Genomic DNA, 21,102 nt, shown 5'->3' on the forward strand with positions numbered 1-21,102 from the left:
CTTGGCTCACAGACCACGTGGCCCAGCTTTTCTGGGTTCTGGCTGCTGCGTGACAAGGTGTGATGGCCAAGGATGGTGCATATGCTTAGCTGGGAACTCAGAGTGGGGCTTCTTTGGCCAGTTGATTGACAAAGATAATGATTATAGTGATACTAATAATATCTAGACTTTCTCTTCAAAGCCTAGGCTTTTGTTTTTTACCAGGTTCCTTTTCCCATATGCCCCTTCCCTGACCTTCTTAAGGAAAGGCTCCCACTAACCAAACAGCCTCGAGGATGAGGGCCCAGCAGCCACACAAGACCTTGTCTGGCTAAGGAAGTGCTTCCTTATACTCTAAAGTGCTTATAATTTGTCTTTAATTTCCAGTAGGTAGCCAGGCCAGCTACTGTTATACATATTTATTCAGAGAGGGGGTTGAGATTTTAAAAAGTGACACATCTGGGGCTGGCCTGGTGGTATAGCAGTTGGGTTCGCACGTTCTGCTTGGGTGGCCTGGGATTCACCCGTTCGGACCTCCGCACCGCTTGGCAGGCCACACTGTGGCACGCGTCCCACATATAAAGCAGAGGAAGATGGGCACGGATGTTAGCTCAGGGCCACTCTTCCTCAGCAAAAGAAGAGGATTGGCGGCAGATGTTAAGTTAGCTCAGGGCTAATCTTCCTCGAAACAAACAAAAAAAAAATAGAAATGTTTGTGAGAAAGTAAATCATTAACTGAGAAAGTGTTAAAAAAAAAAAGTGACACATCTGCCAGCATCTTCCAGTGGAACTGAGACTCAAATGTAGGGTTTCTGGTTTAAAATCCATTGGTTTTTTTCTACTACTCTGCACTGCCTCAGTAGGTCAGAGAGGAAGGTCAGGAGGCTAGTGTTCCATAAGCCCAGCCTGCACCCACAGCTCCAGGCGGTCCTCTTACTTTGGGGATCACAGGGTCTTGGGCGTGGCAGTGAGTGGGGCTCGTGGCAGGGTGCAGCCACTTGCAGAAGGATGACCGAGGACACGGGCCTCAGTGTCGGTGGGTCTGCACCATCACAACTCCTGAATTGCTGATGTCAACTCCAGAAAGCACTTACCTAGACTTCCTCTGTCTGCTGTCTTTAGTGGCCAGTTATCAGACGGGGAGGTGGGGGGAGAGGACGGGGCGGAATGTTTACAGGCTGCGCTCCACACCCCAGCCTAACTCGGCTTCCCTCCCCTACGCGTTCTTCTCTTAGCGGGTATCCGCTCACAATTTGGTAGCCTTATAACGGCAATTGCTTCCTCGTGCTTTAACAGGAGTCTGCTTCTGACATAATGTGACATTAAACAGGCCACTTGTCTGTGGGTTTCAGTGTCCCCATCTTTGGGAGGAGGGATATGGACTTGATCAAGATCTCTGCAAGTCCTCCCAGCTCAAATGGCTTATGGTTTGATGTATGTTGTCTGGGCAGGAGTGAATTCTAGTTCACCACTTGCAGATATTGTCACTTGACCGTTGCTAGGAATGGGTAAAACGCTGTGAAGAAGCTAGAACAGCAGAATGTCCTTCTTTACCTCCTGGAGGACCCCAGCACATCTGGAAGCCAGGCTCCCTCATCATCCATAGTTGCTGAGTCAGTCAGTCTTTGTGTGTTATTGAAAAGTAGAAAATACAGACAAGCAGACAAAAATTACCTCTATTCCTCCAACTGCTATTAACACATATACCCTTCCAGACTTTTTTGTGTTCATATGTGAATTCATAGCTATTCCCCAGAAGTAGTCTATAGATTCTGTCTTATAATCTGCTTTTCTCACTTCACTCTATGGTATGAATGTCTTTCCGTGTCAAAGAGGTCAGATCGTCAGGCCGTTTCAGTGAATACCATATAAAGATGTTCCATAATTTAACCAGTCTTCTACGTTTAGACGTGCAGGTTGTCCCATTTCACATTATTATGTTTATGTAGTAGAGGGCTTTTTTGTGTGTTTATTTGTACACATGCTTTGTATCTGATGTGTCCGTCTTTGCTCACCTGTCCAGTTATTTCTTGGGCATATTTATGTGTCCAACAATATATAAATTTTTAAAGCTTTGATATATCTTGCCAAAATGCCTTCCAGAATGAGTGTACTAGTTTATGCTCTGTCCAGCACGCACGACAGTCACCCACTGCCCCAGCCTTCACCAGTCTAGGCATTAGTGCTCTTAATAATCTTAGTAAACTCAAGGGAAGGGAAAATATATCATTTTAATTTGATTTTTTTTTTTGAGGAACATTAGCCCTGAGCTAACATCTACTGCCAAGCCTCCTCTTTTTGCTGAGGAAGACTGGCCCTGAGCTAGCATCCGTGTCCATCTTCCTCTGCTTTATATGTGGGACACATACCACAGCATGGCTTGCCAAGCGGTGCCATGGCTGCACCGGGGATCCGAACCGGCAAACCCCAGGCAGCTGAAGCAGAACGTGTGCACTTAATCACTGTGCCACTAGGCTGGCCCCATACTTTGCATTTTTGATTACTAGTATGGATGAAGATTTTCGTACACTGGTTGGTGATTTCATTTTTCCCATTGTTTTCAGCAGTAGCTTTAATTAAGTGCAGTACAGCACGGAGGAACGCATGCCTCTTGCACCTTTAGTCACATCTCCGTAATTTCCCACTCCCAGAATGTGTGCGTCCTCTGATGACAAGGGGACCTTGTGTCTCCTTCGGCGAGTGAGTGGAGGCTGTCTGGTGTCATATGGTGTGTTTGAGGTCATGATGGATAATAAATACATGGGCCTCACCAAGCTGCTGTAAGGCAGCATCCACACTATCCGTGTTTTATGAGTTGTCATTGTTTGTGTTCATCTGCATAGCCAAAGAAGAAAACGCTCGCCTGCGTTCCCGTTCATTCGCTGGACCTTTGCTTCCGCTGGAGGAACTTCTTCACCTTTAGTATCTAGAATCATGTTGGTAGGTCACAGAGAGATTCCTTGGCTGTTCCTTCATTTGGCTTCTTAAAGAAAGGAAGAGGGGTCTTGGAGTTGAAAGACCTCGGATTCTGCCAGAAGCACCAGCTGGAAGGTCGGGCGGTTTCCTCATCAGTGCAGCCCCTACTTACCTTCCTCCTTCTCCTACAGGGTGCTTCTGACCAGGGTATTTCTCTGCTGCCTACTGATCCGGGCACCCACTGTCCTACTGTACCCTACTTTTAGAGATGGACAGGAACCAGAGGGATGGGATTCCATGGCTCTGGGGTTGAGAGGGCTGGAAAGCTTGTAATTTTAAGTTACCCAGGGATTTTTTTTTTAAAAAGAAGAAAGGATACCAAAAGTGACAAGAAGGGCACACAGGGAGCCTTCTGATGAGCTTGCGTTTTTTCCAAAGAATATGGCAACGATAGAATAAGGGCACACAGCCAAGGACAAATCTAGAAAGGGCAGAACCCCGTAGGGGTTGGATGCCAAGCTTTTTCAAATGTCCCCTCCCTTGGAATGTTTTCTTACCATCTTTACTTATCAAAATCCTCCCCAGCCCTGTCCCCTGCTAACTCTCATCTCAGTAATTCTCATCCCACCTTCTCGGCCCCCTCCTCTGGCCTCCTGTGATAGGTGGCTCCTGCCTCTCTCTCTCTCCATTTCTTCTCCATTCTGCTGTCTTGGGTGCTTACCTTTTCTCTCTCCCTGGATGTCGCCTTCTCTGGGAAGATTTCTGGGCCCCCTCGTTGCCCCACCCCAGGTCTGATGAGGTGCCCCTTCTGTGTGCTCCCAGTGCTTCCCTGTCCACATCCACCACTTGTGAAGTTAAAGCCTGGCTGCTAGGAGGGGGGTCACGTCTGACCTGTTCCCCAGCGGACCCACAGCACCCATCGCAGTGCTTGCCGCATCAGCAGCACTCAGAAAGAACTGTTGAGTGCCTAAATATGTGTTCCTGAGAGCAGGAGTCACATGTTAGCCGCTTCTGTATTCACAGCCGCAGGTTGGTTTGTGTGAATTATGTAGGTGTTACACACGTACGTGCGTGTCGTGAGCTTACACCTCTGTGCCCAGTCTCCTGAGCCGTAAGATGGGATGGTGGTGCTCGTGCCAGGCCTCCCAGGTTGTGGGGAGCATTCACTGTGCTCATCCCCATAAAGTGCCGAGGATGGCTCGTGACACGCTGCGTGCTCGGTAAGTGCACGCTGTCCTTTAAAGCCCACTCTGACCTTTCCAGGTGGCACTGGGCTGGGAGCGAGTGCGCAGGTCGCCTCTGCATTCAGCGGCCTGAAGGACTTCCCTTATCAAGTTCTCCTAGGTGTTAGGGGAGAGTGTTTTGTATCTCCTTCCTCTCTGTCAGACTCTTGGCTGTGACTTCTCACTGTTGATCAGATCCCTGGCTTTGGGACTCCTTTTCTCGTATTTAGTTAATTGGTTGTTAATGTGGATAATACTGTCTCACATTGTGAGTTATTTCCTCCTAACTGGCGAAGTTGGCTACTCGGTTTATTTGTGAAAATTCCACAGCAGTGTGAGGACCTCAGGCAGCAAAGCCCTGGCACCTCTAGCAGGTGCAGCTCCAAGCCGGTGAGAATCTGCCCTCGCCTTTCCTTCTCTCCTATTCTTTTCCTTTTTCTTAGACCTCTTTTTATAATTCTTGCAAAGCTGCCATTATGATGGGGATGAAGTGGCTATACATTAAAAATAATAAAAACAGGAGGCCGGCCCCTTGGCCGAGTAGGTAAAGTTCCACACTCCGCTTTGGTGGCCCGGGTTTTGCAGGTTCAGATCCTGGGTGCGGACCTACTCCACTCACCAGCCGTGCTGTGGCAGCGTCCCAGTGCAGGGTAGAGGAGGATGGCACAGGTGTTAGCTCAGGGCTGCTCTTCCTCCAGCAAGACCAGAGGAAGATCGGCAACGGACGTTAGCTCAGGGCGAATCTTCCTCACCACCACCAACAAATAATAATAATAATAAAAACAATAACAGTAGTAACGGTGATTTTTATTTCAAGCTATCAGGAGTCTGGGTGCCCCTTTGGGAAGGTTTTTCCCTGAATGATTTACTGCAGTAATGTGAAAAAAAAATGGCTATTCCCATTGGAAAATCAAGTGTGTAGAGAAATAATTCCCTCACCGAGCTATATATTTACATTTACTATATATTTATGTTTACTTATATTTAGAAATAAATTTAAAGATGAGAGGGATCTTAGAGCTATTTAGTCCAGTTTTTTTCACCTTTGGAGCTACTTCTCTGGCTGATGGGGAAGGATAGAGAGGAGCTGACCTTGTGGGGGGCTTTGTGGAGCTGCAGGCTCCAGAGAGCACAGACCTTGCCGGTCCTGCTAACACCCAGGCCGCACACTTGCTGTATGCCCTTCTGCCTCTTAGTTTGGGCAGCTGCAGCCAGCACCCTTGGCCCCTGCACATTCACTCCACCGTGATGCTTAGCCTGTTTTATTCAGAATACCTCTGTCGTGCCTGCCCTCCCACTAGACCGCTAGTTCTCCTGTAGTAGGACCGATATGGTCTCAGTCACCTCTGCCTCTCTAGAACTAGTGCAGGGGAGGCACATGGTGGGAACTCAGGAAACGTGTGAGGGCTACATCGACCCTTTTGACCTTCTGAATCTCAGCAACCCTGGAAGGAACAGAGTCCCTGAGTGCTGTTCTTCTGGATGGGAACTTGGGAGGCCTGGCTCTGGTCCTAGCCCCATTGCTCACTGACTATGTGACCTCGATCAGGTCCAGTGACCTTTGTGGGCCTCAGTTCTCTCATCTGCAAGAGGAAGTGCTGGTTGTCCCCCGAGGTCTCCACCAGGCTAGAGGCCGATCGTAGCCCTTTCTTTGTGTTGCCAGGTGAGCTGCCATCTGCTCTGGTGAGGAAAAGGCTGTGGTGGCGAGGAAGTCAGCAGACCCAGATGTTGGGCCTGGCCATGCCACTTAACTACATGTGACCAGGGCAGATCACTTCCTTATCTGAGCCTCGGTTTCTTCATCTGTAAGATGGGGTGGCATGTCCGCCTCACAGCATGAGAGTGCGAGGAGGTGCTGATACAGAAGGGTTCTGAGGTGTTCAGCATGCCGCAGCAGATGTGACAGGCTGCGATGGGGACCAGCAGTAGTGGCTTGGCTAAGTCCCATTCAACTGAGGAAAATACCTCCCCTGCCACAGTGTCTGAAATTCCTGAGAAAATTTGACCCTCTGGGAGTTTCCTTGAGTCTGCGGGAAGAGCCTGGTCTAGAAGCAGGAGTCTGGTTCTTGGCCCGTCAGCCACTACCTTGCGTGTGACTTCAGGCACGTTTTATCTCCTGCATAGGCGCTGGTGTTTACACCCTGAAGGGGCAGGGCTGGACTGGACAAGTAGTTCTCAACAGGGACAGCATGGGAGGGGCGAGGAGCTGTTTGGAGACTCAGACAGAGGGGCCGGGAGTGCTGGGCCTGGTGCAGTGTGCAGGCTGTCCCGCATGGTGAAGTACTGTTTTGCATGTCCCACCAAACACGTGGAAGTGAAAAACTTAATCATCTTAGCCAGAACCTAACTCTGTTTTAAGAAAAAGCACTGTTGTTGTTTTTTTACCAGTTAATATGTGCTGAATTTCCTAGGAATGCGACTACCACATACTTCAAGTTAGAATTGTGCTTTAGTTTGTTTGTAACTTTACTGGGAATTGTTTTCTGTTTTGGAAGCATTGTCACTGTGAGATTTTTCATCATCCACACAACTCCCCTTTGTCAGATCTGTTTGTAGCGGTCGCGTGCACTGAGTCTGCGGGTATGTGCATGCGTCTGACCCATTCTGTCTCCCAGTGTAGCTGTGTCTGTGCTTTCTCATGTTGCAGTATGTTATACCATAGATCACTTCTCTCTTATCTCACCTTTATAGTACACTTAAGGCATTATTTTTTTTTCTCATTTATGTAGGTAGGTTATATCTATGAATTTCACTTCAAGATAATACAGGGAACATTACAAAATGTTTGTAAGAAAAAGGGGCCACTGAGTCTAACAGGGTAGACTGGGAGCTCTGTGAAAGTAGACTAGCTCCTTCTCGCATCACATCTCTTGTCCCATTTCATCACCACTTACAGTGCCAGGTGGATAGCACTGTGTCTGCGCCCATCTTACAGCTGAGAAGACTGAGCCCCCGAGGGGGGAAGTGAGGACTCGGCCCACACCACTTACAGACAGGCAGTAAGAGAAGCTGCAATTAGAACGCCTCTTCCTCTCCTCCAGAGAGAAGGAGCTGTCATAGAAGCAATGTGGTACTGAGGGAAGAATGCGCATTTTGGAGCCAGGCTACCTTGGGATGAAGGAAAACAACTCACTCCTCCTGTGTGTCTCCTCTGCTCTTGGGACTTGACTAAACACAGCTTCACTCTGATACACATGGTGTGTTTTCCGCACACTCAGCAATTCTGCGACACCAGCTTGGTGTCCTACAATTTTACTCAATTCTGACCTGTCTGCCTGGAGATAGCATCAGATCCCACAGGTTAAGGGCTCAGTCCCCAAGACTGCCCGCCCAGCCACCTCCCATTTCAGACACCAGTCGCAAGTCCAGATTGTCACCTGTGCTTCTGACAGGCTATAAATTAGAGGTTCCCATGACCCCCTCAGGTTCAATACATTTGCTAGAGTGGTTCACAGAACTCAGGAAGACATTTTGCTTACTTAGATGACTGGCTTATTGTAAAGGTACAATTCCGGAACAGCCAGGTGGGCCACATGCCGAGGGCATGGGCTGGGGGAAGGGCGCAGAGCTCCCCTGCTCTCTGATGCACCACTCTCCACTCTTGGGTTCAGATTCTGCGCTGCTGCTTCTACGCAGTGTGACCCTGAGCAAGGCACTTCATCTTGAAAATAGGTGTCATAATACTATTGATTGTTGAGGGTTATCTGACACAATACCTATGTAAGACCCCTTGTACCTGTAGGTGTCCAGTAAGTGAAGCTTGTCTCCTTCTGGCTGCCCTCCACTGGGCTCCGCTTTTTGTCCTCAGGTCCAGTACTCTTCTTTCAGCTCCTTTAAGTTCTCTCCAAACTTACCACAATCATTGTACAGTCGTCTCCCGTTGTTCCAGGAGAGCAGGGCCCCAAACTGATGGGATCCAGCCACCTGGTAGGAGTGAATTTTTGAGAAAACTTTCTTCCTCAAAGCCTCTGTGGTGTGGAAGACAGATGGTTGAGGCCCAGGTGGGCCTGATGAGTGGGACCCAGAGAAGGAACAGAGCGTACATTTACAGATGACAGAACTGAGACCCAGTAAGGGGAGGGTCACACAGCAGTCAGGGGCAGAGCCGGGGCCTGCACCCAAGGCTTCTCCCGCTATCCCAGACAACCCAGGTTTGATACACCCGTTCCTTCCTAAAAAGGAATTTTCCCTGGGGCCTAGGACCAGGGTGGGACTTTAGGAAGAGCGCTGAGGAACTTGGAAGTCAGTGCTCAGGGAGGCTTGCGTTAGCTTGATTTTGCCCCATTTTTTCCCTTCTGGGTCTCTAATGAAATCCAGTCAGACCTTCCCAGTGTGTAGAACAATCTGCCCTTTCTGGCAAGCTTCTCCACTGTTCTTGCCTTCAGCTCACTCTCCCACAGCCTCACCTTTCTTACTCTCAACTCAGGACAGAGTGGGGAGACCCCAAACCAAACAGAGGGTTCACTTTCAACTCCTGCTAAGACCCCAAGAAACTCTTTCCAGATCAGAAGATCTGGCAACCCCTAACTCATCCCAAAGTCATAGACATTCCCAGTAGGTCTCTGGGAGTGACGAGGGGAGCTGGCCAAACTTCGTGTTGTGATTGCGCCTGAATGTGTGGGGAAGAGTGGAAGAGAACCCCTTCCCACCACATATTAGGCCTTCCCCGTGAACCACTGGGGTCTGGGGCCACTTCTAGTAGACAGCCATTGTACCCAGAGCTGGAGGAAGGAGCCCCTTTGCCCCAGAATCTTAGGACTTCTGGAGCCATGGAGCCCCCCAGGAGCGGGTACCAGAGTGCATGTGCCCCAGTGCCTGGACTTCTATAGCAGGACTGGCCTCCTGGAACAGTAGTTATCCTGCTAGACGATAGGGTGAAGTTGTGTTCACAGGGTAGAACAGGGTAGTGGCCTGGCTGTTGCAGACAGGCTGTCTGACCTTGGGCAAGACAGCTCTTCCCCAAGTGTCAGTTTCTCCATCTATAAAATGAGGTGGTAATGCCTATCTCAGATGAGGTCATGGGGCGCAGCAAAGCACAGTACTGATGGCAGGAGCTCTGAAGACTGGCTGGCGAGAACAACCTCGACCTGGAAATTCAGTTAGCGCCTCGTGTCCCCAAGCTGGAGTGCAGATCTCCTTTAAAAGCGTTAGCCACAAGATCAGACGTGTGCGTGCCTCAGAGCGTTAGATCCTGGTGTTGGAGGGGCAGGCAAGGGGTGGCACAGAAGCATGTGTAGTCAAAGGCAACTTCGTCTACAGTTTTTTGGGTTGAATGCAGCAAATTTCACACTGGTTATTTTGAGGAGTTCTAAAGGTCCACCTGGGTATCGGATGCAAGCAGAATAGTTCTGCTTTATCTGTTTTGTCCTTTGGGACTCTGACAGAAAGAAACAGAAGAAAAACCTGGCAGCTTACTGGGAATCCACGTGAGGTGGATGATGTGCTTAGTTTCTTTCCCATGATGAAGTGAACACGTGATGAAGTGCTTAGTCTCATTGGCCTCTCCGAACATAACAGTGTGTCTTTTTCTTACTTGGTTTGCTTGTAATAACATCATTGGTATATTTCAAGATATGACTCTCCTGGTGCTGGATGATAAATGTTTTCCAAATTTTTCCAGTGTCCCACGTCCTTAATCCGTGCCCAGTGCAGCATCAACATTAGCAGGGGAAGCTGTGCAGGCAAGGGGCTCCTACACAGCCCAGCCTTCTCATGAAGAGAGGCCCAGTGCCGTTCCTCACGTTGTTCCACCTCACAGCTACTTAGAGTGGGGCCAGATTTTGCTTCTCATAGACCTTTCTGTTGAAAATTCCCTACGTTTTTCTCCTAAAAATATACCTAGCTGTCTTCATCTGCCTCCTGCTGAGGCCATTGGCACTTTCTGCCCCACCAGAGATAGAACCAGAACAACCAGAAAGTAGACGCAGCATGGCCCCATTTAAAAGGATAGGACAGCTGCTCGGCACGGCCTCATCCCCTCCTGACTGCCCTCTGGTGGCCACTTCCTGAGCACCAGGCAGGCTGGTTCCTCACCAGCCTGGGATTAGTCAGGGCCCTCGACCTCATCGGTGCCAACAGCTACACAGGGCACGCCACCACACGTTCCCCAGAGTGCCCCCTGACGTTGTCCCCTCTCACTTTTCCCCACATTTACAAGCCCCATGCCTCCTCTCACAACGTTGCTACTCAGATGAAGCCTTTTCCAGCCACCATAATGAGATCGCTCCTTCCTCTTACCCCCACATGCTGTCTTTTTGCCTCCATTATAACTTAGGTTGACACCACTTGGCATGTCCTATTGTTCCAGCATGTGAATGCAGTCAGGCTGGGGAGTCAGAAAGTGTCCTGTTTGTCTCTGGACTCTCAAAAACCAGCACAGTGTCTAACTTAACCCTTGCTGTATCCATACCACGTTGGGTGAGCAGACCAAGACTCAGGGGCTTGCTGGGTCTTGGGACTCTCAGCCCAGGCCCCCAGCTCTGTGTTGGGATTGCACTGGGCAGTTTGTACTAATGAAGGGTGTGTTCTGGGCCTGACCCCAGACACACGTGTGACTCCTCGTCTCCTCCCTGGCACCACCTCAACCCCATATACTCATTGTTTCTCCATTGAAGGGTTGTAGCAGGACCTGCCTGATCAGCCTCTTTTCTCCTTCTTCAGTCTATCCTCCTTACTGGCACTTCTAACGTGACCTTTCCACAGAACTCAGGGCAATTTCACAAGCCCCTTCATGGCCTTGCTCCTGCCTCACTTATGTTCTGCTCATACTTTGTGCTCAGGCCACACCAGGCCATGCCGTGCTCTCCACTCCCAGTGCTGTTGCACTTGAGGTCCCTCTGTCTGCTGCTGACCTGCCCTCCTCCACATTACTGTGCTGGGGATCCAGCCCAGCGCCCCAGCAGACCATAGGGCGCCTTCCCTAACTCTGGACACACTGTTGTCCCCCAGTTGGAACTCGTGATTTGCTTGTCTAGACTGTGAGCCCTGGAGGACAGGCACTGTGCTTTCCAAGTCTCCGGCACCCTGAAGAAGGGCTGACCCATCCTAGGTGTTTGGTGAGTGAGCAAGCATGCCTGTTGTTTCCCGTGTCTGTCTGTGTGCCTCATGTAGCCTGGAGCTTCCTGCCATCGCACCATCCTCTGCAGACCAAGACGACGTTCCTGAGCCAGCAACGCTCCCAAGCCTGTGAACCTGGGCTCAAGGTGAGGGGTGCTATCTGTGATTGAGGGACATGGCAAATAGAATTGTCTCACACAGAAATCGCACCCGTCACCTTGGCCCGCCTACCACCACTAAACAATGGAGCGCGCCTTCCCCAGCCAGAGGCCTTGTTTCCATGGACCCACAGCTCTCTGTGGCCCCGAGGTGTGCCCGTCAGATGTGGAGTCAGACACATCTGGAATCAAGCACTGCTTGTGCCAAGGGCGTGCCCTTGGGCAAGTTGCTTCACCTTTCAGAGACTCAATTCCTCCACCTGTACAATTGGTTAGCCAGACCTACCTCACAGGGTTGTTGTGAGGATAACGAGATGATGTTTGTACAAGTTCTTTGTCAGCTTTAAATAACTGGAACAATTTGAAGTTACTCTTTTTATTTAATATTTGAAAAGTCTAACAATGTCAGCTCCGGTGGTGATACTCACAGCCCATGCTTTGGGAGACAGAGGGAGGCCAGGCTGCTTGGGCTGGGCTGGTGAGGGGGCGGGGACGGGGCTGGAATCAGGCCTGCAGGATCGAGGGTGGTTGGGGGGGACCTGACAGTAAGGAGGATGGGGGCACAAGCAGATCTTGGTGGTTTGGGACTTCAAATCAAGGTCTGAGAAGAAGGTCTGCCTGAGCCTTGCGGTCTCCCGCTGTGCATTGGCAGTACTGTGTCCCCCTCTTGGGGGTCCCTACTTTCTGAGCATCCCACTAGCCGCCTGCTGTTGCTGTTGTCTTCCTTTCGGAGCTGCTGGTTGGTTTGCAGTTCACATCCTAGAGAAAAAAGACCTCCGTCCACCGGCCCCAGGATCATCTCCCAAACACTAATGGGAAGATTTCTCTGGAGCTTTTAGTTTTCCATAGATATGGCCTAGACACTGCACGCCCAGTTAGGGCTTGAGCTATCAAATGGTCCATTACAGAATGCTGTCTCACCAGTTCCTGCCTGATACACCTCAGCTTGGGGCAATGATGAGCAGCCTGTGGGCAGCACATATGATTGACAGAAATGGCACAGACTACGGGGGCAGGTGACAGAATGTCATGCCCTAGCTTTAGGCTCTGTCACATGTAGCAGTTGTGAAACCTTGAGCAAGCCGTTTCAGCACCTTGAGCCTTAGTTTCCTCATCTTTAAAATGGGTGTAATAACTGCCTACAAAGTTGCTGTGAGGCTCAAACGGTAAAATAGATGAGAGTGTGATTTGTAAGCTGTGAAGCACCATAAGAATACCAGGTGTCATTGTTGTTCCTGGGGCAACCAATCCCAAAACACTGTCCTACTGGCACTGTCAACAGTGGCCAAAGCCATTACTGGTGGGAGGAGAAGCTGTGACACTTCCCTGGGGCTAATGCACATACTCCATAAGGAAAGGAACGTGTCCTCTGTTGTACATGCCCCTCTTCACTGGGTCTTCACAGCATCGTCCTGAGACTGTCAGGGAGACTTAGGAATTGTTGTCCCCACTTGAAGCATGAAGAAGCAGAGGCTCACAGCAGTAAGTGACTTGCCCAAAACCACGCTAGCGAGTGACGGAGTCCTGGTCTCCTAATTTCAAGTCCAGGTCTCTGTCCATTGGACCAGCTTGCCTCTTAAAAGAGACCGTGGTCAGCTGGTGGCCTCCATGCTGTCTGAGTCATAGCCCAGCTTGTTCACGGCTTCATTATTCTGGGCATTTATCCTGGCCCATCTTTATAGCCAAATACCTGAAGTTAGTCAAATGTTCATTAGCATCCATTTTCTTTTTTCTCACTTAGCATGTATAATATCTAGAGAATGATATATCATCCTAAAGAATGTTAATTTCACAAGTCAGCCTTCTGCCAAGTTTAGCTCACACAGGATAAGAACCAGCTCAGATATCTTAATAAGTAACCATTCCAGGGACTCAGAAACCCACGTGCTGAAATTGGGCTAGGACTTGCAGTTTCTAGAGTGGACAGGGTGTGAGCATTTGAGGCCCTGCCCCCCAACTGCTTGTGCTGCCTGCCTTGATTCCTCCATTTATTCACTCAGCAGACGACTGGGTTTTCACAATAGACACCTACTCAATTTGCCTGCTTCTGCGCTTAGCCTGCCATAGTCTGTTCTCCACACAGGAGCAGATTGATCTTTTCAAGTCTAGGTTAGGTCAGGTCAGCCCTTGCTCAAGATATTCCAGGGACTTCCAGTCTTGTTCAGAATAAAATCCAAATCCTTGCCAAGGCCTGCATGGACCACAGGGCCCTGGCTGCCTTCCTGATTCACTTCCCACTCTACCTCACCTATTTCCAGTCGCACTGGCCGCCTCATTGTTTCCCCGAGCATCCCACGCATGCTCCCGGCTCAGGACCTTTGCACCTAACCTCCCTTCTCCCTAAAATGTTCTTACCTCCAAATACCATGGCTCCTTCCCGCACGCCTCTGCTCACGCATGACCTCATCGAAGAGGTGGGACCCACACACCTGCCACTTCAGTTCTCTTCCCTGCTGTGTTCTTCTCACATGTTGTATCTTTGTTGCTTGCCTCTCCTCTCTAGGACCTAAGTTCAGGAGAGCAGTTTGTTGTCCCCACTTTAAGGATGTATCCCCAGTGCCTCGCACAGTGATACATGTGTGATGAACGAATGAATGAATGGACATTTACTGAGCATCTATTCTGGGCTGTGCATCAGCACATAAAGATGAATAAGACATGCTTCCTGCGTTCTTGAAGTGCAGTCAGGTGGGGAAGAGAGACTTGACAGTACAGTGTGGCAAGTGCTATGACAGAGGGAAGTACAGGGCCCACAGGAGCCTAGAGAGGAGGCCTGGAAGGCAGGCTGAGGTGTAGGGACAGAGCTATCAGGAAAGCCTCGGGGGGTGGGCGTGCCTAATCTGCGTCTTAAAGGATAGATAGAAGTTTGCCAGTTAGAAAAGAGAAAGGAACAGTCCGAAGAGAGGCAGCTGCACATGCAAAGACGCAGAGATGTGTTTGAGAGTGACACCGTGCACAGGAGCACTACCCGTCCTGGATGATGTGGGAAGGTGGGTGCGGTGAGGAATAGGCAGGGCCAGGTCTTGAAGGGCAGCCTTTGAGTATAATATTCTAGGCTTAGACCTGCTCTTGGAGCTGTGAGGAAGGAGGCCCAGGCCTTTGTAGCCTCCTCTCTCTGCCAGATAGCTCTTCAGAGGTGAAAAATCACAGCCTGGATATCCCTGCCCTGGAGCCACGGCTCTTAGCAGGGCTTAGAGAGCCTCCCGGCAGAGTCCCAGCTGGCCTGCAGCTTTCTGAGGCCTGAGCGCTGCGGGCTCTGCCTCCCCGCCCGACTGCAGGGCAGCTCCGTGAGTTCTTCCTGAATGGGGTCAGTGATGGTTTGCTCTGGCCAACTGGCTCCATAACCACTGTGCATGGGCAGCACCCCTGCTGTCTCCCGGCTTCAGAGGAACACAGAGCGCTGTTTAGGGTGGCAGAAAGGCATAGCTGAAAGAGTCCTGGCCTGACCCGGCTTTACCACCAATTCGATGAGTGATTCCTGCCTCTGAAACTCCATTTTCTGGTCTGTTACATGAAGTGATAATAACAGCTTGTCAGATTGTTTTGAGAATTAGACACAGTGATGTGGAAGCATAAAGGTAGGCTATTTCTCTTATGCAAGGTGCTCCCAGTCCGGCAGGGGCAGCAGCCTGGGCGCCGGGCAGGGCAGGGCTCAGAGGAGGCGCCTTCTCCGGGAGGATGTTAGGAGGCGCTTCGTGGAAGTCCCTGAGCAGGCCTCAGAGGATGCTGGGGCTCGTGAGGCAGAAATGGGAACATGCTGCTTCACAGGCACAGGAACCACCAGAGAAAGGCAGGAACGAAGCATTTCAGGAAGAAACGTTGCACGTAACCTACTGAAGGACAGCAGAGGTCAGGCAAGAGAGCAGCTGGAGGCTCAGCTCCGAGTGTGAGTCCAGGGGCCTTGGATGCCAGCCAGAGCCTGCTTTCCTGGGGCTAGTGTGTGGTGTAACCCAAAGAGACCCCCCAGTCTCCAAAGTCCTTGGAAGTCTTGTGCTGTATTGTAAAAACTTACACAGGGGCTGGCCCCGTGGCTGAGTGGTTAAGTTCGTGCGCTCCGCTGCAGGTGGCCCAGTGTTTCGTTGATTCGAATCCTGGGCACGGACATGGCACTGCTCATCAAACCACGCTGAGGCAGCGTCCCATATGCCACAACTAGAAGGACCCACAACGAAGAATATATGACTATGTACTGGGGGACTTTGGGGAGAAAAAGGAAAAAATAAAATCTTAAAAAAAAAAAAAAGCTCGCACAGATGTTACATTCTACTCCATGATAGATCTGTACTTATTTCCCTATTTTGAATTATTTCCCATTCAGTAAAACCGATGCCCCGGAAGGGTAGTCAGTGTTCTCCCTGTTTCTCCACACACCCCTAGAGCACACCAAGCTGTTGGGGTTCCCACTCCCAAGTTGGAAGGATCTGCTCGAGGCAGAGGGGCCTATTTTGGGCCTCAGTAGCAGAATGCAGGAGGGGCCAGCTTAGAGAGACTGCCAGCTGCCAGGTTTGACCTCAGGAAGCCGGCACAGCAGAGATCAGCCAAGCCAAGCATAATGAGCAGAGTGTCTTTACGTGATCTGGTCTGGAAATAACTTCCCTCCACTGCCTTCCTCCGTTGAAGTAAAAACTTAAGAATAAATACTGGTTAAAGAAACAAATGCATTTAATTACCTAGTTCTTAGGCTCATAGTGTCAGAATGGGCCATATCAGCCAAGAGTCTAGTTTTATTGATGGAGAGACTAGCTCATAAAGTCAACACTGGCAGAATCAGGGCTCAAATCCAGCTGTTTGCTCAGTTGTGTTTTGGTAGTGCACATCCTTCCTGATTCCCTTATGCAAACCCTGATATTGAAATTTCACTGCTCGCCTCCTGGGGCACCAAGCACCTAGAAATAGAGCTGGCAGCCCGGTCAGGATCTGAGCCGTGCTAGGGGATGTGGGCCCTGCCCACCTGGGAGGATGTGAAATTCCACGGATCCCATCCGACACATTTTCTTCAGTTGGAAGTGACGGAGAGACTGAAGGTTTGGTTCCTACTTCACCTTCAGTTTCTCCAGAGGCTTTTTCCCGACACTTACCACTCTTTTAAGCAGAAGTGGTCCACTGCTGGTGGGCAGGCCTTGAGTTGGGTTTCTGACCAATGGATACCAAGGAGATAGACTGCTCCTGAAGGTCTCTCCTTTGGGCAGCTTTCACACATAACTTGTTGTGGAGGTGACCTCTGAAGAGACAGAGGAAGCTAGTTGTGACAGGGCACGCGATTGGAAGCTGCAGGACCTGCTTCTGGTTCTGACTCTCACTCACTAATTTGACTTAGGCAAGTTTTTAATCTCTGGGCATCCCTGGCCTGATCAGATAATGATAATAGCACTTGTGACCCCTTCATGGGGTGTGTTATGAAAATTTAGTAGAAACAAATACAAAATGTTAATCGCTCAGAATTGCCTAAGTAGGAGAGAAAACGGCAGTGTGGAGTTGTAGTATATCAGACTCTAGGCTGACACTAACATGTCATTGATCCACCCCCAAGACAAACCATGTTCTTGTTATGTTTCGAACAAGAAAGCAGAGTTAAAGAGATTCAGCAACCTGCCCAAGATCAATGAGACAGAGCCAGTACTCAAATTTAGCTCTAAGTGGCTTCAAGTCCACTTGCTCAGAGCAGGGCCTGGCATGCAGTGAGCACTCCATAAGTAGTGGGTGCTGCTGTCACCATCATGGTGCTTCCTCTCTAGTTCAGCCCAAAGGTGGGAAAATTCAGTCCCAAAGAGGGAACGTGACTACCGGCCCAAGGGTCCAAAGCCCGCTAGGATCCATGTGCTAATCATCCAGTGAAGGATTTGGACAGGCAGGGCCGTGTGAGCCCTGTGTCAGGGAGGAAATAGAGGGGGAGTTGAGATGCCAACCTTCAGGTGCCCCTCCTAGGCAGCAGGCCTGGGGGGATCTCAGATTCCTTTGAAGGCCAGTGTTGTACCTTACAAATACCTTTGCATATTTTACATATTTGCATTTTAGTCTGAGGAAGTAAAGAGGGAACAGTCAGTACCCATGAGGAAAGACTCCAAGGGAGACGGTGCCTGACCCAAGTAGGTCACTCCTAGGGAAAAAGGGGACTGGAGGAGGGGCTGGGGGCTGGGCCAGCAAGTCAGAGTGTAGGAGGCCTCAGGTCCCAAAGTAAGGATTTCCCATAGGAACCAATATGTTCCTGACTGGGGAACAACAGGAAGAGCTATGCTTGTGATGTTTCATGTGAAAACCTGAGCTTAAGGGGCCAGGCCGAGGCAGACAGACTAGTTAGGGGCTGCTGGAAAGACCCCCAAGTGAGGGAGCATGAGGCTAGGATCTAGACAGGCCAGAGAAGGTGGACCTGAGAGACAGTTTGCGGGAGACAGCATTTCCTGTCCAGTAGAGGGCAGAGAGCGAGAGAAACCAAAGTCAGACTGGGGAAATGGGCGTTGCTTTTGTGAGAAGATGCTAACTTGGGTTTCCAACACAGGGTTGGAGGTGATGCCGAATTTGGGCACGTCCCACAGATGTTCTCTGCACACTTTATGCCAGGCTCTGTGTGGGGCGAGACGTGGCATTCACTCTCAAGGAGCTCACAGTTCAGTGGACTAAACAGAAACTCAAAAATTGGCAGTGAGCACATTCCTCAGGACACTGAGGTACAGGATACTACAGCGGAGCAGCTGGGGAGAAGAAGAGGAAGCTGCCCACACTGCCACCTGAGGAGCCAGGGAGGGCTCCACAGGGACAGAGACCCACTTAAGCTGGGCTTTATGGCTTTATGGGTCCTGGGGGGTTGCCAGTTAGGGAAGTGCAGACAAGCCTTCCCAGCCTCTGTGCCTACACGCGTGATGGCAGTAAGGGTCCCAGGGGGTTGGAAGAGAGGCATGCTTGCTAGCAGGTTGAAGGACTGATTTCCTGCAGGCCTTGGAGCTAACTGGGCTGAGACAGAAAACAGGAGTGGCAGAGATTGGATAAGAGAGTAAGCAGATGTGATAGCGTGGACAAGAAGGCCAAGGACAGCCAAGCAGGACCACCTGGAGAGAGCCTGGAAGAATGGGTGGCTGAGTTGAACAGTGACTGGGGACTCTTCCTTTGTCTGGTCACCTCTTCCCTTCTGGCTCTGTACCCACCCTGTCCTATCCCATCACCCACAGGGGACAAGAGGAGAGCCACGACAGGAGATTTCTTCTGGCAGACACCTGGTGTCATCAAGGTCCATGAGCTGGCCCCACGAGGGGTCTGGACCCTCCTCCAGGGCCCCAGAGCTTGTTGGAATCAGGTAGACAGGAGGGTTCTGATAGGTTAGCTGGGAAGCCTCATTAAAGATTGAAGCGGTGAAGTCCATTTGACGGCTGGCTGGCATATCGGTTTCCCACTGTGTAAGCCAGGCAGCTGAGGAAGGAGAGGTAAGTCGCCAGGATGCGAGAAGCGCAGCTCCCAGACTGCACCAGGGGCCAGCCCGTAATGGTCAGCAGGGAGTGGACCTGCCACTGCTTCTGCTTCTGCCACTGCGACTGCACCATGGTTTGCAGAGTGAACTGTAGGTGACGGGAGCTCCTCCCTCTCCTTCCTGCTCCTCACGGGCCTCTCCTTTTGCTCCCAGCTGCTCTGGGGTGGGGGCGGGGAGGCATGAGCTCTGGATCCTGGGATGAAGTCCCTGTCCTTGAGCAGTGAGAAGGTTAAGATGCTGTTTGGCACTGAGGCCTTGCAGAAGTGGTGGGCAGAAGCAGCAGCATGCGGACTGGGCATCGGGAGGTATGGGTTCCTGTCCCAGCAGCACCCTTCACTTGAGGACGTGTAGCCTTGGACGAGTCACTCACGCTTTCTGAGCCTCAGTTTCCCCATCTGTAAAATAGGTCTGATAGGCCTCACCCTGGATGGTTGAGCAGATTAATCACAAAAATGATGCAAAGGTACTTTGTCTCACATGCTATAAAGGCGTGACTAATTTTTATTGTTCTTTATTCTGTTTGAGATTCTTTTCAAATGTGTTATGCGTCCCAAAATGAGCTTATTAGAAAAACAGAACAAGTGTTTTACTAGGAAAGTAAGTGGCCCGAGGACCACAGTCTGAGTAGGACCAAGCAGGCTGGTTGGCAGTGTCCTGGCCTAGAAGCCGGGAAACCTAGGTTCTAGCCCTGCTGACCCCGGTTTAGGAGATGTCCCTCCCTTTCCCCAGGCCTCAGGACTGCCCTATGCAAGGAGAGGGACAGGGAGGTGGTGCTGCTCACTAGCACCCAGGACGGCCCGGCGGGCCCACTGCTCTCAGTGTCAGAGTGAAAAGGCCGTTCCTCTCCACCCTACCACGTTGGTGCTTAATTGCTAGAGATGGTAGGTGCTTCCGACCGTGTGCCTTGGGCAGTTAGCCCCTCTGACTTGCACTCTCCATGTCTGCACATGCTGACCTTCCAGGTCTACAGGTCATTTAGACACTGGCCTCTTAGACACAGCTTTAACTCTTTGTCACCATGGGGTTGAACCCACAGATGGGGGTGTATTACAGGGTTGTAGTGGGGATAAGTCAGCTGGCTCTGGTGATCTGAGTAAAACAAACTGCTTCACATATCGGCCCGCTGTGAGCCTAAAGTCATTAGCAAGAACAGAGCAGAAAAGGCACTAGAAAATTCACCCAGGGTAACATTAAGCAAGCAACTAAGCTGGCATGAGAGCAGGGAGGTGGCAGTCAGGACTTGTCTGCTGCTGAGCTGAGTGCAGGAGGCGGGTTAAGTACCACTGCCTTGGCTTCCTCAGTGCGGAGGTTGGGAGGCAGCTGCCTGTCTAAACAGAGCTGAGCGGCAGTGTGCTGGGGTAGACAGAGCTCTGGGCTGGGAGACGTTTGTCCTGGGCACTGGTCCCAGCTCTGCCACCAATTCCTCTGTGACCTTGGCAAGGTGACTCTGAGACCACGACCAGGCCAGGTCTTAGGCCCAGGTCACAGACTCCGTTCCCACCTGGACACTTGCTTGCTGGGCAGTAGGAACCTTGAAACAAGGAAAGGCGTGCTGGGGACTTGGTCCAGGGACAGCTGCACCCCATCTCAAAGTGTCACTCTAAGTCAATCCAAAATGGAGGGACCCTCTGGAGAAAGAAGGAGCTGACCAGAGAGATGGTGGAGGGGAGAGGGGGACTCAGGAGGGCTTGGGACAGTGCCCAGCCCAGACCAGGTGGCTGTCGCTTGTTGGCCATAAATTCCATCAAGCATCACTGAGCAGGTGCTGGATCCTTTGTCTGTGGCACTCCTGGGATCTCAGGTTCCATCTTTTCAGGAGGCCCAGGGGATGCCTTTCCTATAAAGACTAACTGGAAACTTAGTCTGTCCCTCTGTCCCAGAGGAGCTGGGGGCTGGTGTCCCAGAGCCTCATAAATGTTAATGAGTAGGCAGGAAGACGGCCTTTCTCAGGAGGAGGTGTCAGCAAGGCCTCGCCTCCTCTGCCAACCTGAGGCTGTAAAACTTCAAGTGCAGTGCCTGGGACAGGAGCTGTAACAGCCTCTGCCTGCCCTGCACTTGCCACACTCGCGGGGATGAAGTTACAGAGGAGTGCTTGTCCCCTCTGTGGGGACTCTCAGCCATTTATCTGTGTGTTATATGGTAATGCATCCTACTTGTGCGTAATTTGGAAGTTCAAAAAGAGGAAAATAATCCCACAATCCAGAGAGAGCTACTGTTTACATTTTGGTGTATTTCCTCCTTTGCAGAGATTTAGAACTAGATGATCCTTGGTTCCATCCTTCTAACTTTATAGGAAACTGAAGCCCAGAGA

At 50.7% G+C, this 21,102-nt stretch overlaps 1 protein-coding gene and 1 non-coding gene across 14 annotated transcripts in view; both read left to right on the forward strand.

Moving 5' to 3' along the window:
• Positions 1–21,102, forward strand: part of EVL (Enah/Vasp-like) — a 160,325-nt gene that overhangs the window by 109,714 nt on the left and 29,509 nt on the right. The window lies entirely within an intron of this gene.
• On the forward strand, positions 11,306–11,404 carry MIR342 (microRNA mir-342). The gene has a single exon (NR_033012.1). It is a non-coding gene; the product is annotated as a microRNA mir-342 (primary transcript).

The sequence above is a fragment of the Equus caballus genome, chromosome 24 (assembly GCF_041296265.1).
Source record: "Equus caballus isolate H_3958 breed thoroughbred chromosome 24, TB-T2T, whole genome shotgun sequence".
Classification (NCBI taxonomy): domain Eukaryota; kingdom Metazoa; phylum Chordata; class Mammalia; order Perissodactyla; family Equidae; genus Equus; species Equus caballus.